The sequence below is a fragment of the Peromyscus californicus genome, unplaced genomic scaffold (genome assembly GCF_007827085.1).
Source record: "Peromyscus californicus insignis strain IS unplaced genomic scaffold, ASM782708v3 Scaffold_5__1_contigs__length_169319896, whole genome shotgun sequence".
In the NCBI taxonomy this organism is placed as follows: domain Eukaryota; kingdom Metazoa; phylum Chordata; class Mammalia; order Rodentia; family Cricetidae; genus Peromyscus; species Peromyscus californicus.
In genome coordinates this window covers 21,972,775-21,994,035 of record NW_026294573.1, presented here as the reverse complement: position 1 = coordinate 21,994,035, position 21,261 = coordinate 21,972,775, and the positions used below count along the sequence as shown (strand labels likewise).

General features: G+C 46.6%; 1 long non-coding RNA gene and 1 pseudogene across 1 annotated transcript; both read right to left on the bottom strand.

Moving 5' to 3' along the window:
- Window positions 1-6,923: 6,923 nt before the first annotated feature.
- Window positions 6,924-7,965, bottom strand: LOC128096254 (glycosaminoglycan xylosylkinase-like; annotated as a pseudogene).
- Window positions 7,966-19,994: 12,029 nt separating this feature from the next.
- On the bottom strand, window positions 19,995-20,961 carry LOC128097367 (uncharacterized). Its single transcript, XR_008213848.1, has 2 exons — window positions 20,448-20,961; window positions 19,995-20,172 (listed from the first exon to the last, which is right to left on the bottom strand). It is a non-coding gene; the product is annotated as an uncharacterized LOC128097367 (long non-coding RNA).
- Window positions 20,962-21,261: the final 300 nt, after the last annotated feature.

Sequence of the window (21,261 nt, the reverse complement as noted above, 5' to 3'; positions counted from 1 at the left end):
AAGAGAGAGAGAGAGAGAGAGAGAGAGAGAGAGAGAGAGACAGGCTAGTCGTGAGAATGGGTTCACTTGTCAGCTTGAAGAACTTTAGAACCTCTTGGAAACACCGTAAGAATCTCTCTGGGCTGTATACCCAGAAGCAGTGTTACAGAGTCATCCCATATCTAGTTTGACGAAGAGCTGCCAACTCGCTTCTGAAGTGGCTGCAACAGTCCGTACACTCACCCATACATAGCTCTATGAAGGATTTTGTTGCTTGTTTTGTTTGGATGCATGGTCTCACCTTGGCTGTCCTGGAGGATTTAAGGTGTGCACCACTCCACTCCTACCTAATACTTTCTTATTAGCCTATATTAAACAATAACATGCTCACTATTGACATTTTCTTACACGTGTAATGTACTTGGAACATATTCCCCTGTCGGAGCCTCCTGACCAGTCGACTGGGCATCTCTCTGGGTGGAGGCGTGTGGATTGTGGGGACAATGAAGACAGAACAGGGTTGAGAGGATTGCCAGTCAATGCCGGACAGCCCCAAGTTTATTTCACAGTCACCTTATATACAGTTTTGAAGGACAGAGGTAGAACAATGCACAGCACAGGCATTCAACCACTATCTATCCTGCCTTGCGTCAAGGAGCAGGCAGTTCCATTTTCTATCTTGATGTACTTCCGGTTGGCATCAGCAGCCTGCATCTAGCTAGATAATATGTTCCTTCCCTTGGACTAATCAGGACTTTCTCACAGTCCTGGAGCAAGCAAGCTTGAACTCTACTGACTCAGAATAGACTTCAGATTAGAACTGGAAAATTGAGTCAGTTGTGGGCTCCCACATTCCCCCCACCCCTTTTACTCCCACTTGCCCTCCCCCAGCTCCTGCTGACCCCTCTCTAGCCTCCTTCCTCTTCTTAACTGGCTCCACTTCCACTTTTGAGTCTCTTTCTGCTGTGTGACCCAGAGTTTCATTCGCGTTGTTTACTGGAGCATAGACGCCTTACCTGTCCTTCACCATTGAAGATGTCTGTTCCTCTCCCATGGACAGTTAACTGCATGCAAATCCTCAGGGAGGACTGGGGTCCCAGGAGGCCACTCCACATTGGGTTCTGTTTCCCCGAAGCCACCTTGTGCCAGTATTGTCCAACTCTGATGCCACAGAATGTGCAGTCAAATCTTGTTTTTAGTTTGAGTCCCTCAGATTACGAAGGGACTATTTTCAGGTACTTATTACTCATTTGTGTTCAGATTCAAGTCATCCAGACACCAAGGCTTGTACCGTGTCACAGAGTGGTCAATAAAGAGGCTGCTGGGACCTGGGACCAGTTCCCCTTTCTGTGCCTTCTAGTCTGTGATTTCAGACACACTGTGGAGCCTCTCTGGGCCTATTTCTGGTAAGTGGAAATACTGGCCAGGTGTAATTCTAGCACTTGAGAGGCTGAGGCAGGAGAATCGCTACAACTCCAAGACCACTCTGGGCTATGTCAGTATGTATCAGGCCAACTAAGGTTGCACAGTAAAATTTTGTCTAATTTTTTGAAAGATTTGTTTTGATATTTTGAGACAGGGTCTCTCTATGCCTGGCTGTCCTGGAACTAGCTCTGTAGATCAGGCTGGCCCTCGAATTCACAGAGATCTACCTGCCTCTGCCTCCTAAGGGCCTGGATTAAGGATATGAACCACCACCACCTAGCTCTAAAAATATTTCTTTTAAAGAATACATATAGCTGGGCGGTGGTGGCGCATTCCTTTAATCTCGGTACTTAGGACGCAGAGGCAGGCTGATCTCTGTGAGTTCGGGGCCAGCCTGGTCTACAGAGTGAGTTCCAGGACAGCCAGGGCTGTTACACAGAGAAATCCTATTTCAAACAAAACAAAACAAACAAACAAACAAATATATCTGTTGTTGATGTAATAGACCATTTTGTGGTTTAGAGTTGCTTAGGACAGTCCCTGGCACAGAATAAATGTCACAAATGTTGCCCCTGTCCTAACAGATCGTCTCTACTCCATAGAGCCCCTGTTTACAAGATCGCATAACACTAGCCCTCTTCCCCTTATGACCAGGCTCTCGTTGTGTAACCTGGTATTTTCCTTACAAACGGGCAAGTGCAGAGAGGAACTGGGTGTGACCAGCCAGGTTTTCCTTTGCTTTTACTTCTAGGGTATTCTACAGTTCATCGAAGCCATCACACACATGAATCAGGGGATTTCAGTCTTTGGATGGTCATGAGGAGTTAGTTCCCTTTTTTTTTTTTTTTTAAATGGGGTTTCTCTGTGTAGCCTTGGGTTTCTTGGAACTAATTCTGTAGTCCAGGCTGGCCTCAAACTCACAGAGATCCACCTGCCTCTGCCTCCTGAGTGCTGGAATTAAAGGCATGTGCCACCACCATCCAAGTGAGTTAGTTCCTTTAAATGGAGATAGAACATCAGAGAATACCCTCAACAGAGTGAAAAGGCTGTGCTTGAAATGGGGGAAATACTTGCAAACTGTGTGTGTCATAAAGGGTTGACGATATGCAAAAATACCCTAAAACTCAATAACAGGAAACAAAACTTGACTGAAAAAATAGACAAATGACTCGAATATAAACTTTTCTGAAGCAAACTGTCCGATAAGGACTTGAAAACATGTTTGGCATCTCTGATCATTAAGGGAAACCAAACTACAATGAGAGCAAACTAAAAAATAGTAAGCAGTGGTGTGGATGTGGAGAAACCGGACTTTTTTTTTTTTCAGTCTGGGTTTCATGAAGCTGGGATGGACCTTGAATTCACTATGTAGGTGAGGATGACTTTGAATTCCTGCTTCTCTGGCTTTGATTATAGGTGGGCACCAAAAGTTCTGATTTATGCAGTGCCAGAGACCTAAATCTTGGCTTAAGCATGCTAGGTAAGCACTCTACCGACTGAATCACGTTCTTAGCCCAACAAATTGGAATTCTTGTGTCTTCACTCGGGGACATAAAATTATGCAGCTGCTGTAAAAAATGCCGTGACTGTGTCTCAAACAATTGAACATGGCTTCTGGGACTGGTGACCCCAGATTATAATCCCAAAATTGGGAAACTGAAGAAGGAACAGTTCGAGGCCAGCCTGGACCATAGAGTGAGATCTTGTCTCAAACAAACAAACAAATAAACAAATAAACAAACAAATAGGCCTGGGATATAGCTCAGTAGTAGAGCACTTGCTTGGTATGTCTGTGAGGCCTTAAGCTCAATTCTTAGTACTGTGGGGTACCAGAGAGAAACCATCACATTATCTAGTAATTCCACTCCTAGATGTATACCTAAAGTAACTGTGACCAAGGAACCAAGTAGGTGTTTGTACACAAATACTCAGAGCAACATTATTCACAACCTCCCAAGATACAAACCACACAATTGTCCACTGAAGGATAGGTGATAAAATGTGGTATAGACATATCTTAAAAATGAAGGGCATTTGACATACGGTAAAATCATGAATGAGTGTACCAGGCTTTCTTTTAGACCACCAACCAGTTCCCAAATCATGACACCGAGACCGTATTAGTTGTGAATGCTCAGCCTAGCTAAGGCTCATTTCTGGCTAGCTCGTTTAACTTAAACTAACTTGTTTCTCTTTATCTACCTTTTGCCTTGGCCTTTGTTTACCTTTCTTCCTTCTGAATGTCATACTTCACTGCTTCTTGTGTCTGGCTGGCTGACAGCTGCCTGGTTTATGGCCCTGGGTGTATCCTTCTTTTTCTCCCTCATTCTTTTCTTTCTTCTTCTTTTTTGCCTAAATTTCTCCTATTTATTCTTTCGGCCTGCCAATACCACCTATCCCTCTCCTGCCTGGCTATTGACTGTTCAATTTTTTATTAGACCAATCAGGGCCTTTAGGCAGGCAAGGTGAAACAAATGTAACACATCTTTAACTAAGTAAACAAATGCAGCAGAAACAAATGTAGCACACCTTTACACAGTTAAAGTAATATCTGCAGCATAAACAAATGTAACACATCTTTAACTAAGTAAACAAATGCAGCAGAAACAAATGTAGCACACCTTTACACAGTTAAAGTAATATCTGCAGCATAAACAAATGTAACACATCTTTGCCTAGTTAATGTAATATTCCACAATGGATGAGCAGGGTGGTGGGGGCGCATACTTTTAATCTCAATACTCAAGAGGCAGAGGCAGGCAGAAGAGGCCAGCCTGGTCTACAAAGTGAGTTCTAGGACAGCCAGGATTACACAGAGAGAAAACCTGTCTCAAAACAAACAAACAAACAAACGAAAACCCAAAAACCAAACAAACAAAAACAAGGATGAATCTTGAATATGTTATGCTAAGTGATAAAAGTTAGGCACCAAAGGACAAATGTGTGATCCCACTTACGTGCCTGGTGCCTCTAGAGGTCAGAAGAGGGTGTTGGGTCCTCTGTAACTGCAGTTACAAGTGGTTGTGAGCCACCATTTGTGTTCTGGGACTGAACCTGTGTCCTCTGCAAAAACAGCAAGTATTCTTAAACACTGAGTCATCATCTCTCCAGCCCCATAAAATGATAAATATGTGATGGTGTCAGTTGTTAGCTTGATAGAATCTAGAATCCCCTGGAAGATGGGCTTCTGGGAACGCTTTTGAGAGATTATTTTGATTGTGTTAATTGAGGTGGGAATACCTGCCCACTCTGGGTGTCACCATTCCCTGGCTGAGATAACGATTTGTCAAACACAGTGGTTCTCAACCTTCCTAATACTGTGACTTTTTAATACAATTCCTCATGTTGTAGTGATCCCCAACCATAAAATGTAAATATCTGTGTTTTCTGATGGTCTTAGGCAACCCTGTGAAAGGGTCTGCAGTGGTATTTGCTCTGCCCGTAACCTTGGGATATAGGGTCCGAAGGAGGCGGTGCTTCCTGCCATTATAAGTGACCTCTTAAAAGGAAATGGAGAAGGGTCACTGTGGTGGTATTGTGTTCCCCAAAACATTGTGCACCCTAATAAACTTATCTGGGGTCAGAGACAGAACAGCCACTAGATACAAAAACCAGAAAATGGTGGCACTCACACCTTTAATCCTAACATTCCAGAGGCAGAAATCCATCTGTTCAAGGATACAGCCAAGCATGGTGACTCACGCCTTTAATCCCAGAAAGCCAGCCTTTAATCCCAGGGAGTGATGGTAGAAAGCAGAAAGGTATATAAGGCGTGAGGACCAGAAACTAGAAGCATTTGGCCTGGTTAAGCATTTGGCTGGTTAAGATTTTAGGCTTCTAGCAGCAGTTCAGCTGAGACCCATTCTGGATGAGGACTCAAAGGCCTCCAGTCTGAGGAAACAAGACCAGCTGAGGATCTAGTGAGGTGAGGTAGCTGTGGCTTGTTCTGGTTCTCCGATCTTCCAGTTCACCCCAATAACTGGCTCAGGTTTGTTTTTTATTAATAAGACCATCTAAGATTTCTGCTACAGGTCACATGCCCTTTCTCCCTGCTGCCTGCAAGGTGGATTCATTCCCAGTCAGATCAGAGGATGACTTTAGCTGTCTACTCCGTTCTGTATTCGTGAGTGTATTTCCTCAATTTATATCTTAATAAGTACCTATTACACATTAAATAGACTCACGTGGATTGATCATAATAAGCAGTGCCCAATGTAGGGCATGAACCCACAACCCTGAGATTAAGAGTCTCATGCTCTACTGACTGAGCTAGCCAGGCCTGGTTGCTCATACTTATAACCCTAGCATTTGGAAGGCTGAGGCAGGAGATTGCTGCCAGTTCAAAGCCTGCCTGGGTTACATATTAAATTCCAGACCAGCATGGGCTAGAGTGAGAGTTGATAGTTTACCTCAAAATAAACAATGTCTGTTTTGCTACTTTGGGCAAAAGGTAGGCATGGGGGTGTATAATATGAATTGCAAAACAGTCTTATTAATAAAAAACCCAGGGCTAGATATTGGGGTGAGAGCTGAAAGATCAGAGAAGCAGAGCAAGCCACAGCCACTAGCTTACTTCTATGAAATCCTCAGCCTCAACAAGGGAGAGACTTTCTGTTTACTCACGCCTTATATACCTTTCTGTGCCGTGCCATTTTCCTTCCTTCCTAGTGCTGGGATTAAAGGTGTGTGCCACCACACCTGGCTCTGTTCTCAGTGTGGCCTTGAACTCATAGAGATCTGGATGGATCTCTGCCTCCCAAATGCTAGGATTAAAGGTGTGAACTACCACTGCCTGACCTCTATGTTTAATATAGTGGCTGGCTTTGTCCTCTGATTCCCAGGCAATCTTTATTGGGGTACACAATATATCACCACAGGGGTAAATTAGTGTCCATAGGGGATCATGCTTGGGTTGTAATCATATTTCCTCTAGAGACCATTTTGGTTAATTTGAACAGAACTGGGGATGAGTGTTTGCTTTGGACACATTAAGAACCTAAATGGAGGGGAAGCTCATTTCCATGAAGTCGTCTTCCTAGTTCTCCAGTGTGAGTCCCTTCCTCTTCTCTTCCCCAGATGTCAAATCCACCACACTCAATAGCTAAGAGCCCAACACCCTCCTTCCTTCCCTTCCTCCATCTCAGAAATGGGTCTCCCCCAGCCCCGTGCTCTTATGTCTGAAGGCACTCTCGAGGATCAGGACATTTTCAATCTGACTAGGTCTGCCTTTTTTTGTTTTTGCTTTTGTTTTTAAAGACACACACAAGGACTGCAAAGCGAATCTTCAGAATCTGTGGGTGTGGAGAAAGGATGGCAAGGTTCACCGCAGACACGCACTCTGGAACCATTTCCTTAGCCAGTGCCACACCTCTTTGTCCCTTGGTGTGGGGACAAGACTGCCCAGAGCTGGTTCTTGCCTCTTGAATGGGCAACTGTGGAGGTCGCCAGGTGATTCCACAGACAAGCTCCCACGCTGACACTATAGAAAACACCAGGCACTCCCGGGGCCACCCTGTCTTCTACCACCAGAACCTGCTGCTGGCCACTTCCGGCCGCCATATGCCATTCGGAATTGATTGTGCTGTTTCTCTATCTTCATAAAAAAATCCGTCCCACTTGTTTCCTGTTGAGAGTTGCAAGTGGGAGAGCGGCATCCTGTCTTCCTTCAGCACAGTATCCACCCCAAACTGGTCAGTACACTGATCGACAGTGGCAAGGACACTCAGAAGCCGCTGGTCCACAGTGTCCAAGTGTGGATCAGAGAGCTCGGGGGAGATGGGGTCATGGGCCATGTCAGATTTTAAGGCAGACTTTAGACGTAGTTCAGTCTATTCCAGGTTGAAACCAGAATGATGCAACATTGATAGAGAGGGGCAAGAATGCTTCTCTCATCCAGCGAGGGGTTCCCAAAGCTTTTGGCATTATCAAGAAGGACACGCATGCTAGCGCCTTCATCGTCTTGAAAGCTTTCATAGTGGTGGCGGGCGGCATTGCCAATCAATTAATCAAAGACAGCAGTGTCAATGATGTCCAAGAGGCGTGGGCCTGAGTCACAGGGGGACGTTTTCTTCACAGCATCGCAGTAGCTCTCATCATATTCCCACCTGGCCAATTTGCCTTCTTGGTAAGTCCTGCCCCAGGGGTGTCAATGTTTCTGCAGAGGCCACACATCTGGAAGCCAAAGTGGGATGGATCCCTCCAACATGTCTCCACCAGCACATGCTGGCCCTGTTTCTTGGCAGTAATAGCACTTTCCCTAGAAACACATATTGTTCTCTACAGTTAGGAAGGTGCTCCGCAGCTGCTCTGAGGCTTGATCTCTGTCCTCAGACTAACATATCTGCCAACCACCAAGGGAGCTCGGTGGAAGCCCAGAATCCTGTCCAGATGAAAGGCTGCCACCTCTGCATTGTGTCTGTCGTAACCAGCATATGGCTCCCCTTCTACCGCTTAGGTTTGAATTACATTCTGTCCTCTTTCAAGGATCAGTAAAGCTTTTAGCTGTGCCCCTTTATAGCCCACATCAGCTTTAATGATTTTCTTAGTGGCTATGGCATGCATGCTTATCTTCTTCTTGGCACAAAATGGCCTACTGGACAAAGAACTGCCCTTGCCCCAACTGCTGACAGTATGAACACTGTCCTTTCCAGATGAGCAGGACACAAGGAAAAGTGACTACTGAACTCTGTCAAGACAGGGTAAGGTGGCCTTTCAAAATTCCTGCTTCTGAACATGGTCTGTCAGATATTCTAGGCCTGTAGCCAAATTGGATGCCCCAGTGATGCTGAGAAACTTTAGGTGACTGTCCAGGCTGCCAGCTGTCTCTGTCTATTCTCTAAAGAATTTCAGAAATTGCTTGCATTTTCTGTTTTCTCAGGTATTAGTATGTTCCTTCTCAGGTCTTTGATGGAGTTGAAGACTAGATAGTTACAGTTAGAATCTTCTTGTATCTTAGGTAGAACATATTAGTACTAGAATTAGAATCTTCAAGATAGGACAGCTATTGAAGTAATCTCGGTAATTTGCCATTTACCTATGTTCTGGACATTTAGCATGTGTTTCTTGTTTGATGTTACTCTTGTTGGTTGTAGTTCCATTTTTGTTTATGTTATTACCCTTTGTTTTTCCTGGACAATACTTAATACTCATTTTTTTTTTGCTTTTTTCGAGACAGGGTTTCTCTGTGTAGCTTTGGTGCGTGTCCTGGATCTCGCTCTGTAGATCAGGCTGGCCTCGAACTCACAGAGATCCTCCTGGTTCTGCCTCCCGAGTGCTGGGATTAAAGGCATGTGCCACTGCCGCCCTGCCTGATAATCATTCTTATTATATATAGTTTGCATTAAGTTTAGAACCTTCTTATTTAGACAAAAAAGGGAAATGTAGTTGTGCCTGTATTGCGAGACCCCCAAACAAGAACACCACAGAACCAATATCTGATGTAAGTACAAAGGGGTTTATTAAAGCAAGCCGGGCTTGTTTCGAATCTAACACTGGCCAGGTGAAGGAGGATGGCCCTGAGCTCTCAGAGTGAAGGGTTTTTAAAGGGAAAAACCACAAGCTAGGGAATACAAGCCTTTGCATTTCGGGGTCCTACTTCAGTCAACAGAAACATTTGGCCAAGAGAAGAACTACAGAGGACAAAGTACAGTTGGAGACTCTCCCAGTACTGTTGGAGACTTTGATGGATTAAGCCTTTGTTTCAGCTTCATAACTATTTCTTGGCCAGCAGCCTACCCACCCTGGAGGCGAGGGTTGCCTTGACTGGAGTCTTAGCTGGTGTTTATGTCTCTGGAACATAGTTCAGCTTTTATCTTCTTTTTTTTTTGGGGGGGGGGGGGTTGAGACAGGGTTTCTCTGTGTAGCTTTGCGCCTTTCCTGGAACTAGCTTTGCAGACTAGTCTAGCCTTGAACTCACAGAGATCCGCCTGCCTCTGCCTCCCGAGTGCTGGGATTAAAGGCGTGGGCCACCACCGCCCGGCCAGCTTTTATCTTAGCATTGCTAGAAATGAAGTTTTCTTTAAAATGGAGTTTGTCTTGCTCTCTCATAGTGGTATTTGCTCTGCCCATGACCTTGGTCTATAGAGCCTGGAGGAGGCGGTGCTTCCTGCCCTTGTAGGTGACCTCCCTCCGCCCCCTAGGGTTTCTCTGTATAACTTTGGAGCCTGTCCTGGAACTCACGCTGTAGCCCAGGCTGGCCTCGAACTCACAGAGATCCACCTGCCTCTGCCTCCCGAGTGCTGGAATTAAATGCGTGCGCCACCACGGTCCAGCTGTAGGTGGTCTCTTAAAAGGAAATGGAGAAGGGTCACATGCCCTTTCTCCCTGCTGCCTGCAAGGTGGATTCGCTCCCAGTCAGATCAGAGGATGACTTCAGCTGTCTACTCTGTTCTGTATTTGTGAGTGTATTTCCTCAATTTATATCTTTTTTTTTTTTTTTTTTGGTTTTTCGAGACAGGGTTTCTCTGTGTAGCTTTGCACCTTTCCTGGAACTCACTTGGTAGCCCAGGCTGGCCTCGAACTCACAGAGATCCGCCTGGCTCTGCCTCCCGAGTGCTGGGATTAAAGGCGTGCGCCACCACCGCCCGGCCAATTTATATCTTAATAAATCCCTATTACCCATTAAATAGATTCATGTGGATTGATCATAATAAGGGTCATTTGACCTCCGAAGGGGTCATGGCCCACAGGTTGAGAACCAGTGTTCTCACAGGAGACAGGGAGCACCCTGCGTTCATTTTCTTCCTGATTGTGCCTCATGCTCCAGCTGCCCTGTCCCCACACCGTGATGGGCGTACCCTTGAACTGTGGTAAACCCTTTCTCCCTGAAGTCGCTTCTGCCAGGGCATGTCATCACAGGAAAAGTAACAAAGACGACAGAGTTATAAAGAGCGGCAAAGAAGGCCGAGCCGGGGAGGAGCAGGCAAATGCAGACTCCCATGGAAGACTTCCTCATAGCAGGTTCCCATGTTCAAGGTGGTGTTTCCTGTCGCTTTCACACACAGTCACGTGAGTCACTGTGTGTGAAAGCGTGTGGTCAGTAAGGCCCGGCCATGTGGCTGTCTGAGGGACAGTGACGCAGGGAAATGGAAATGATTTGTCTTTTAATTCCACAAGGGCTCAATGGTCTAGCCACATACTGTAGGGACAAGTTAGAAAGAAGTCCACTGCCATCAAGTGACAATGGCAGAATTGTTTAAAAACAGAGCCCAAACACGACAGAGCGTTATATTCAATATTCAGTGCTCACAGGGCTTGTGGGAGTCCGTTGGGCGTATCTCTCCCCAGCTGTGTGCTCAGGGATGTCATGTTAGCAGTTTGGAATCTACCGTGTTGAAAGTATTCCCACAGCAAGAACAAGCAGGTGCTACAGATGAGGGATGCTGAGTCTGAATGTCACCTGCCACTGACTGGCTGTGTCATCCCGGAAATCACTTCACATCCTAAACTTCGGTTGACCTGTAGACTAGGCATAGTAAGAGCCAATCCCTAGCTGGGCGGTGGTGGCACACACCCTTAATCCCAGTACTTGGGAGACAGAGGCAGGCGGATATCTGTGAGTTCAGGCCCAGCCTGGTCTACAGAGTGAGTTCCAGGACAGCCAGGGCTACACAGAGAAATTCTGTCTCAAAAAACCAAAAACCAAACCAAACAAATATAAAGAGTCAATTCCGTTCTCTTTCCTCTCCTGGGAGAGGCATAATTTGATACTTGGGATGGGGTGTGGGTTATTTTATTAATTATTGTTTATTTATGCTTTGAGACAGGGTCCCATGTAAGTGCAAACTGGTCTTCAACTTACTAAACTGACTGGGCTGGCCTTGAACTGCTGCCTCTCCTGCCTCAACCTTGAAAGTGCTGTTATTACAAGCATGCATCACCATGCCTGACTCATTGGTTATTGGGGTGTGTGTGTGTGTGTGTGTGTGTGTGTGTGTGTGTTGTATGTGTGTTGTTTGTGTGTGGTGTGTGTGTGTTGTATGTGTGTTTGTGTGTGTGTGTGTGTGTGTGGTGTGTGGGGTGGGTGGGTGTGGTGAGTGTGCGTGTTGTGGGGGGCATTGCTGGAGACTGAAGCTCATGAGTCTTTTGGTAACTGTTGATAGCCCCCTCCACCCCCCAATGGCACCAGTACTGCCCCCAGGCAGAGTGTTGACCCACGACATCATCCCAGAAGTAACTTCACATACATTTACAGAAGAGGGCCAAGGAAGGATGTGACTGGTGCTCCCCACAGCCCCTGGTTCCATGGCTTACACTTGATTCTCTGGCCTGGTAATGACTGCTAACATGAGGACCGTTTACAACAAATGACTTCTAGCTAATAGCAGCAGCCGAAACTTAGAAGGCAGGAGGAGGATGGGAGGGACGTGGGACAAGGAGTTAGTTCTGGATCTGCCTCCCAGGCCTGCTAGTGCTGATTATTTGGCTTTAGATCACCGATGGGATCTCTGACCCTCAGTTCCTCCAATTGTAAAAATGAAGACAAGGATTCTGATGGATGGATTAGAAGGTTCCAGGGAGGTATTGGAGAGGAAATGATTTTGCAGTCTGCTAAGGAGCATTACACTCACTTAACATTCAATGTAATTGATTAACTCTAGCAAGGCTAGTTGCTTAATACCCATTCTCTCCTCTGACTAGATCAAAGAACTCCTGTTTTAGGAAACTAACTGGGGATGAAGATGTGGCCAATGAGATGCAAGCTGATGAGAGCGTAGTGTATGTAGTGTATGTCACATTGCTAAATTGTCACATACTGTTTAAACTCACCTTGCCTAGCGAGGGCAGGTGGCACAGTTAAGTGGCATGGGTGGCATCAGAAACAGTTTTATTTTAGGATCAAACTCAGGGCCTTATGCGTGCTAGCCAAGCACTCTATCTCTGAGTCCTACTCCCAATCCTCCAGAACCAGTGTCGTTTCCTGTATCCATTGTGCTGGCCATCAAGGGCATGACCCCCAGAAATAAATCAACATTGCTATTATCCTTGATAGTCCCATTCTCTCCTTTTTGGGACAGCGACTGTGGACAGAGACAAGGTCTAGTAGTGTCGAGAGGCACCCTAGGAGTCCCGTAAGTCAAGGTCCTACAGTTTGTTCCTTTCTCCATGTTGGCTCCCCTGGGATTCTGCCCACTTCTCTGCTCAGCTCTCCAATTGCATCCAAACACAGCCTCGGGCTTTGCAAGCCCGCCTCCAAGCTGCATCAGTAAACACCTGCCCCAGCCACACCAAGTTCTCTACTCCTCGGATCCTAGCCTGGGACCGTCCGACATCTTGCCCAAGAGGGGCTTCTGCAGCTGGGTCAGCGTCACTGTGTCCCTGCTTCCACCAGTCCAACATTCTCCACATCTGAGTGAGCTTCAGCTACTGGGCTCTGAGTCTGTCAAAAGAAGGGAGTGTGGCCTAGAACCAGAGCTTCTGGGTTCGAATTCTGAGATGGATTGCTTATGTGACTTTGCGCTGACCACTTCCCTTTTCACAATGTCTTAACAGACCCGTCTGTGGTACTGAGCCTGCCACCAACTCGAGAAATGGCTTCTCCAAACACCACTGTAGAGAAAAGGAACAGGTTATCAACTGCCAGTGATGTCAGCTGTCAATCAGGGGCACATCAGCCATGGAGCATGTAACTCTGGAGTTGACTGCTTGGGTTCAGGTTCCAAGAACTGTCAAACTACTGGCCAAGTATATGATGGTCTGGTCCTCAGTCTCCCACTTTGGTATATGAAGAGGGAAGCCATGTGTGTGCTTCTAGAAGGCGGCCGAGGACTGCACTGAGTTTGAGACTAGGGTTCTGAGACAGAGAAGCACTTAAAACACCCTGGAGGGATGGAGAGATGTCTCAGTGGTTAAGGCACTTGCTGCTCTTCCAGAGGAAGGTCCCCAGCACCCCCTCCATGGGTAACAACTGTGTGCTGTGGTGCAAAGACACACTTGCAGGCAACATACCTATACACTTAAGAGAGAGAGAGAGAGAGAGAGAGAGAGAGAGAGAGAGAGAGAGAGAGAGAGAAACAAAAACCTCCACCTCTGTTACATGTATAATTTCCTTTTTTTTTTTTTGACTCAAAGTCTCATGTACCCCAGGCTGACCTTCAACTCACTACTTAGCTGAGGATGAACTTGAATTTCTGAATTTTCCAAAAGCTACGATTACAGACATGTCAACCAATCCCAGTTTATGTAGTGCTGGGGAATTGAACCCAGGGCCTTGTACATGCTAGATTAAAAAAACAAAAAAACCCCAAAAACCCAAACCCCTCAACTCCCTGAGCTACAGCCTCAGGCCTGACTGACCTCTTTTCTTTTCTGTTTCCCGGTGCCAAGAGCTGAAGTGAGGGCACTCTATACCCTATGCATGCGCTCCAACGCGGAGTCCAAACCCATGTTTCTTCTCTCATATAATTGAATTAGGATAAAGCTCCACAACAGGAATTACTGCCTTCTAAAGTACCTTAACAATTTTCCTTTAGCCGGGCAGTGGTGGCGCACGCCTTTAATCCCAGCACTCGGGAGGCAGAGGCAGGCGGATCTTTGTGAGTTCGAGGCCAGCCTGGTCTACAGAGCGAGATCCAGGAAAGGCGCAAAGCTACACAGAGAAACCCTGTCTCGAAAAACAAAAACAAAAACAAAAAACAATTTTCCTTTAATTAACTAATTATTTAACTTTGTGGTGCTGGGAATTGAACCCAGAACCTCACACATACTAGGTAAGCACTCTTATCTATACATCCTGCAAACAAACTAAAATTTTTACTTTTTATTTTTCCTTTATTTTTTTTTTCTTTTTTGGCTTTTCGAGACAGGGTTTCTCTGTGTAGCTTTGCGCCTTTCCTGGAACTCACTTGGTAGTCCAGGCTGGCCTCGAACTCACAAAGATCCGCCTGGCTCTGCCTCCTGAGTGCTGGGATCAAAGGCGTGCGCCACCACTGCCTGGCTATTTTTCCTTTATTTGAGGCAGTCTCACTAACTCTGTATCCCTGGCTGGCTTGGAAGTCATTATGTAGTTCAAGTTGGCCCTGAACTCACAGAAATCCTCCTGCCTCAGCCTTCTGGATTATGAGATAGCAGATGTGGGCCAACCACTCTGAACTCCAAACTGCTTTTAGTGTTGTGGGGGTATCCACCAGAGAAGACTACTCAGACACAGGTTCAAGTCAACAGAAACTCTTTACTAGCTGGCCATCGACTACACTGCTACACTGGCTGTTTGGATCCCAGTGTAGCCCCGAGCCTTTCTCAGAGTGAGCTTTTTTTTTTTTTTTTGAGACAGGGTTTCTCTGTATTGTTTTGGTGCCTGTCCTGGGTCTCACTCTGTATCCCAGGCTGGCCTCGAACTCACAGAGATCCACCTGGCTCTGCCTCCTGAGTGCTGGGATTAAAGGTGTGCGCCACAGCCCCCGCCCCTCGACACCTCCCGCCCCTCCCCGACACCTCCCCCCCCTCCCCGACACCTCCCCCCTCCCCTTCTCTGGTTGAGCTTTTAAGCACAAAGACTGTGTTCTGGGTTGATGTATTTCAGTTAACAAGGACAGTTAGCCAGAAGCAGAACTACAGAAGCCAAAAGGCAAGGTTAGTACATTTGGAGACTTTCCCAAAACTAAGGATTTGATGGATTAGGTCTTTGTTTTCATTTTGGCGGGTGGTGCTGCATAATGCTGATTTTATGGCCTGAATGGTGCTTTCACCATGGAGTCAGTTGTGCTAAGGTCTGGGGTCTGTTACATTCGGAGTGTTGAGCCAGTTACGTTATCAGCAAACTGTTTGTGTACCCATCATGTCAAATATTTGTCGGTACTTACAGTTATACTATTTTGTTTCTTTGCTTTTGTTTTTGTTAGGATCTTGCTATGTAGCCCTGGCTGACCTGAAATTTGGTGTGTGGATGAGACTGACCTTAAATTAGCAGTTATCCTCTGCCTTTGCCTCCTGAGATCACAAGATTACAGGCAGGCACCACTATGCTTGGCTTATTTCTTTTTCATAATTAAAAAAAAAAATTTGCCGGGTGGTGGTGGCGCACGCCTTTAATCCCAGTACTCGGAAGGCAGAGGCAGGCGGATCTCTGTGAGTTCGAGGCCAGCCTGGGCTACCAAGTGAGTTCCAGGAAAGGCACAAAGCTACACAGAGAAACCCTGTCTCAAAAAACCAAAAGAAAAAAAAATTAAATTACTTTTGAAACAGGGCTTTGTGATGTAGCCCAGGCTGGCCTGCAACTGGCCTGGAAGTCTTGACTCTTCTGTCTCTACTTGTAAGTGCTGGGATTACAGGCACGCAACACCATACCCTGCACAATTATCTCTTTTGTTTTTATTCATGTTTAAAATGCTTCCTAGGTGACTTAATTTTTGTTCCTTTAACAGCAAAGGTGGGTAGGGTGTGGTACCAAGTTCTTCGAGCCGGGGAGGGGTAATTTCTTTGAAGAGGGAACTTAGAAAAAACATACTCACACTTTGTGACTACTTTGAAAATTGAGGATGTCACTCTTCCTCTCAACACCAGGACTTCTCTTTTCAGAGACATTTATTTCTAAATGTCTCATTCAGTTCCCCAAGCTTTGCCATTCTGGGAGAATGTGCAAGTGCTCCCAAATGATGGCAATTTGTCACCTTAGATGAAGCCTCAGATCAATTTCGAAGTCTCCTTGAACATAAATTATATCATCACTGTATAAGTCAGAGGAGAAAATTGCATCATTCTAGGAATTTGTTGGTGCCAGGTGTGGTGGCAATGCCTGTAATCCCATGCTGTGGAGTAGAGGCAAGAGGATCTTGGAAAAAAAGCAAAACAAGAAAAATGGGGGCTGAGGCAGGAGGATTGTTGTGAGTTCAACATCAGTCTGGGCTATGTAGTAAAGTTCCAGACTAGTCTGGGCTACAATGTGAGATCCTGTCTCAAAAGCCAAAACAAGGTGGCTGGGCAGCGGTGGTGGATCTTCGTGAGTTCAAGGCCAGCCTGGTCTACAGAGCCAGTTCCGGGGACAGGCACTAAACAACACAGAGAAACCTTGTCTCGGGGGTGGGTGATCAAAACAAGGAGCTGTGGAGATGACTCAGCAGTTAAGAGCACTTGCTGCTCTTGTGGAGGACCCTGGTTCCGTGCCCAGCACCCACACGGTGGTCCACAACCATCCATAGCTCTAATGCCAGGTAACCTGACACCCACTTCTGACTTCTGAGGGCTCCAGCCTGAATGTGGTGCACATCAGCTCACACATACATAAACTCTCTCTCTGTCTGTCTGTCTCACAAGTTAATAAATAAAATCTTAAAAACAAAAACAAAACAAAACTTCCAAGGGGCTGGGGATATATAGCTCAGTGGTAGAGTGTCTGTCTGGCGTGTGGAAATACTCGGGACTTCATTTCCAGTATCACAAGGAGGAAAGGAAGGAAGGAAGGGAGGGAGGGAGGGAGGGAGGGAGGGAGGGAAGGAAGGAGGGAAGGAGGGAGGGAGGGAGGGAGAGGGAGGGAGGGAGGGAGGAGGAGTTTGAAGGAAGGAGGAAGATTCTTGAAGGTAGGTAAGACTCAATTTCTCTCTCTGTAAAATGGGGAGAAGAGCAATCAGATGAGACAGTCTTTTAAAAATCCTGCATTTGAGCCTGTGAAAACCTGGTGGGATTTTCTTGTCAAATTTCCTTGTCTTGGGAAAAGCCAAGACTGAGGAGAACTGAGAGAAGAAACACAGAATTTCTTGTGGATGGAGGCAGCAGACCGTGGAAGTAAGACAGGACAGTGTGTGCCTTCATCTTCTTAGGTTTAACTCCTAGCTCAGCTGCTTCCTGAATGAAAAAAAGAAATAAAAAGGAGGTATGTGACTGCTTCTCGGTATGGTGGAGAAGAAAGTTTATTGTAGATAAATGGGAGAGCGTAGGTAGAGGCAGGGACATCTGGGACAGTCCAGAGTGGACATGAGTAGACTGAGCTGGGCTGTTGTACCCAGAGCCCCCCAAAGACCACCAAGAGACCAAATTCAATGCAAAAGCAAAGAGTCTTTGTATTGTTAGAGTTAACTCGGAATCCTCTGTCTGTCTGATGCAGCAGCAGAGCAGGAGAGACCCCCAAGTAGTAATGGGGCAGGGTTTTTAAAGTAAGGGGGGCTTGAGGTCTACAGACTACATAGGAACAGGCTCAGGATTGGTTTATGTGAGTGGCAATCATGTAACTTTTAATTGACTAGGGTTAGTTGGGGGTTACAATTATTCATTTTTTTGGATATTTTGGATATCCATTACAGGCTTTGTCCTTGAGCTGCCATGGAGGCTGGCTGGCCTAGCACGGACTGACTGTGGGGGCTGACTCAGTGGCCCAGGCTGTCACACTGACCCATGCACATAACTCTAAGTTGGTGAGGGGTCCTAGACAGTAAACAATTGGCAGAATCTTGAGTGGTCAGGTTACGTGCAGAAAGGGAGCTACTGCAAGGACTATGTCTTTTGTTCATGGCCCTTCCAGAGACTGCTTGCTCAAGTCTCAGGAAACTGAAATTGGGGTCTGATCTCTGAGAGAAGACTGAGCAGCCTGTTATGGTGTCTGTCTGGTCCTTTCAGGGCCGTGTGGGAAGAGGGGGGGGGAAAAGGAGAGGGGAGCGAGGAGGACCAGGTGCAGCCGAAATGGCTGGATTATAAGAGAAGAGCCTCTAGGGGAAGGGTAGCCCAGCTCCTGGGCTGGAGGGTTCAGGATAGGGGGTGGGGTATGCTGGGAGATCCTAGAGGCCGGTCTGATTTGATATGTTAAATAGGCACCTCAGCCATTTGTCCAGGGTTTGAGACTTAACACTTCCTTGGTGGAAATGTGAGCAAGAGGGCACTTGACCTCTCAGCCTCTGTGTCCCATCTGCAGTGGGGTTAACGTGCCATTTCTGTCACCTCGCATGCTCTTCTGAGGACAGAGTCATAGTGCATGAGCATCTACCACAGTGTTTGCATGGAAAGGTGCTCCGGAATGCCTGCTGGCATTTAATGATGGGCCTGGCCTTCTTCTCAGTATTTCTTCGAAACTTCTGAGTCCTCTGATTGTTAACAACCCAAGGTACAGACATACAAACTGGACCTATAAAGAGAGTTAAGTTGTCTGCCCCAGATTACCTGGCCGGTAAGTGGAAAAGCCTGGACTCTCTCATGACAGCTCCAGATCAGAGGTTGTGGGCAGCTGAGAGAGCATTCAGCGGGCCATCAACCCCAGGAGGGATGGATGGGAAGGATGGGGTAGGGGACCGAGGAGAAAAGCATGACCGTCAGTGGGTGGGCTTTGGTGCGTGATTCTCAGTGAACCGCTTGTTTCTCTGTGGGATTTAGTGGATTAGTGGATGACCAGGAATTCAAGAGAAGGAAAGTAAGTTAGAACAGAACAGGAGTCAGAGGTCACTGTCCTCCACCCCAGCCTGTCCTTAGATGTTGGGAGGGACCCTCTAGGACACGGAGTTCAAGCCAACTTTAACTTCCCAAGAATTACTGACTCTTTTCTTTCTTTTGGTTGACTCTTTTTTTTTTTTTTTTCCAAAACAGGGTTTCTCTGTGTAGCCCTGGCTGGCTGCCTCTGCCTCCTGAGTGCTGGGATTAAAGGTGTCCACCACCTTCGCCTGCCATTGATTGACTCTTTAAAACACACAATGTCTCATGCAGTCCAGGCTATTATTATTATTATTGTTATTATTATTTTGGTTTTTTGAGACAGAGTTTCTCTGTGTAGTTTTGGTACCTGTCCTGGATCTCACTCTGTAGACCAGGCTGGCTTCGAACTCACAGAAATCCACCTGCCTCTGCCTCACGAGTTCTGGGATTAAAGGTATGCGCCACCACTGCCCAGCTCTAAACCAGTCTTAATTTACTATAAAATCAAGGGTGATCTTGAACTCCTGATCTTCCCGCCTCTGCCTCCTGAGGTCCAGGATGATAAGCATGTGCCACCTCTAGCCCATGGATCTTATTTTGTTTCCTCGAGGTCAAATCATGCTATGTAGCCCAGGCTAGTCTTGAACTTGCAGTCTTCCTGCCTGAGACTCCCAAGTGCTGTATTAGATGAATGTGCTATTATGTCTGGTTTATACCATTTTACTTTTTTTTAATTTATTTTATTTTATTTTACAATACAATTCAGTTCTATATATCAGCCATGATTCCTTTGTTCTCCCCCCTCCCGCCCCATTTTACTTTTTTTAACTTTCTTTTTATTTATTCTTTTTCTTTTTCCTTTCTTTGTGTTTTTTTTTTGTTTGTTTGTTTTTTTTTTGTTTTTTTTTTGTTTTTTCGAGACAGGGTTTCCCTGTGTAGCTTTGTGCCTTTCCTGGAACTCACTTGGTAGCCCAGGCTGGCCTTGAACTCATGGAGATCCGCCTGGCTCTGCCTCCCGAGTGCTGGGATTAAAGGCATGTGCCACCACTGCCCGGCTTTCTTTTTATTTATCATTGTGTGTTTCACATCATGCATCCCCATCCTATTCATTTCCCCATCCCTTGGTATCCACCCTCTGTCCTTGCAATCTCCCCCACCCAAAATAAAATAAAATAAAATTTAAGAGAAAAAGAAAAAAGAAGGAAAAAATTAATCTCGTCATGGAAGCTGCAGTGTGACACAGTAAGTCACGCAGTAAACCCTTTTATCCATATATCTTTACTTGCAAGTGTTCATTGCAAAGAGTCTGTTCCAGGCCTCTGGTTTCTGCTCCACTGCCGATGCTGGGCCCTCACTGGAACTCCTCTTGGTTATCCTGCTGTTGCTCTGTGTCCTGGAAATCCTGCAGCTTTGGGTCTACAGGACCCGTCCCTTCACATGCTGTAGCAGATCACAGATGAGGCGGATGTTGGGTGGGCCAACACACAACCCTGGTTCTGGGTCTGTAGTCGCAGGGTTGGTCAGCCTGCCGGCTGTCCTCTGTCCTCACTACCAGGGTGAGCTCTCCTTCATTGCCCTGGCTAGTTCCCCCCTTGCAGAAATGAGCCAGGACCAGGGTCAGTTCTGCTGCTTTCATCCTCAGGGTCGGATCTCCCATACCTACACCTTCAGGCCAGCTCTACTGTGTAGCCCAGGCATGGCAAGGGACCACTCACCCGAGTGCTGCAGTTGATGAGGGCCAGGAACAGTTCTCCAGCTCTTATGACCTCAGGGCCAGCTCTCCTGCCTGCCTCAGGTGATGATGGGTGCAGGAGAAGGGGGGTCTCTCCCCACCCATGCTGCCACAGGACAGATGAGTAACGAGGACAGCTCTCTCATCCTCACAATTCCAGGGCTGGCTCCATCTGTCAATGGGGTTGGCCCTACTGTGCTGTCCATGTGAGCTGCAGGGCTCTCCCACCTGCCTCAGGCGATGATGGGAGTGGGGGAGGGGGTGATACCATGGTAATAGGAGTCATGAGCTGTGAATACAAAAAAGACTGAGGGAAAAGTGAGTCTGGAAGTTAACTGTGGGGAAGTGAGAGGAAGGACTAGTGGAAGATACGGTTTCTTTCCTAGGGTTGGTCAGAGCAGATTTATCTTGGCAGCAGCTCCGCATTTCCAGTGGTAAGTGTTTCCCGCATCTGTTTCACATGGGAAATCAGTGCCTTGGCTTTGGGTGGAATATGGGCAGGCAGAAATTCCCTCCTGCAACTCCCATTTCTCAGTCACCTCTGAATATGATCAGTGCTACATTTGTGTACTCTGATCTCATTCATTCACTACACTCCTTTGCCTCACCCTGGCCAGTCCAGCAAATGGAAAGAGATTACAGCTCTCCTCAGTTGTCTCTTCATAGTAACCTCTCTCCTTTCCACATCCAGACTCCCAGACTGGGTGTTCATTTCCCTTTGTCTCTTCTGCATACCAGGAGGGGTCACATTCACTTTGCAAACAATATGCACACGTTGGTATCTCCCTAGAGACAGA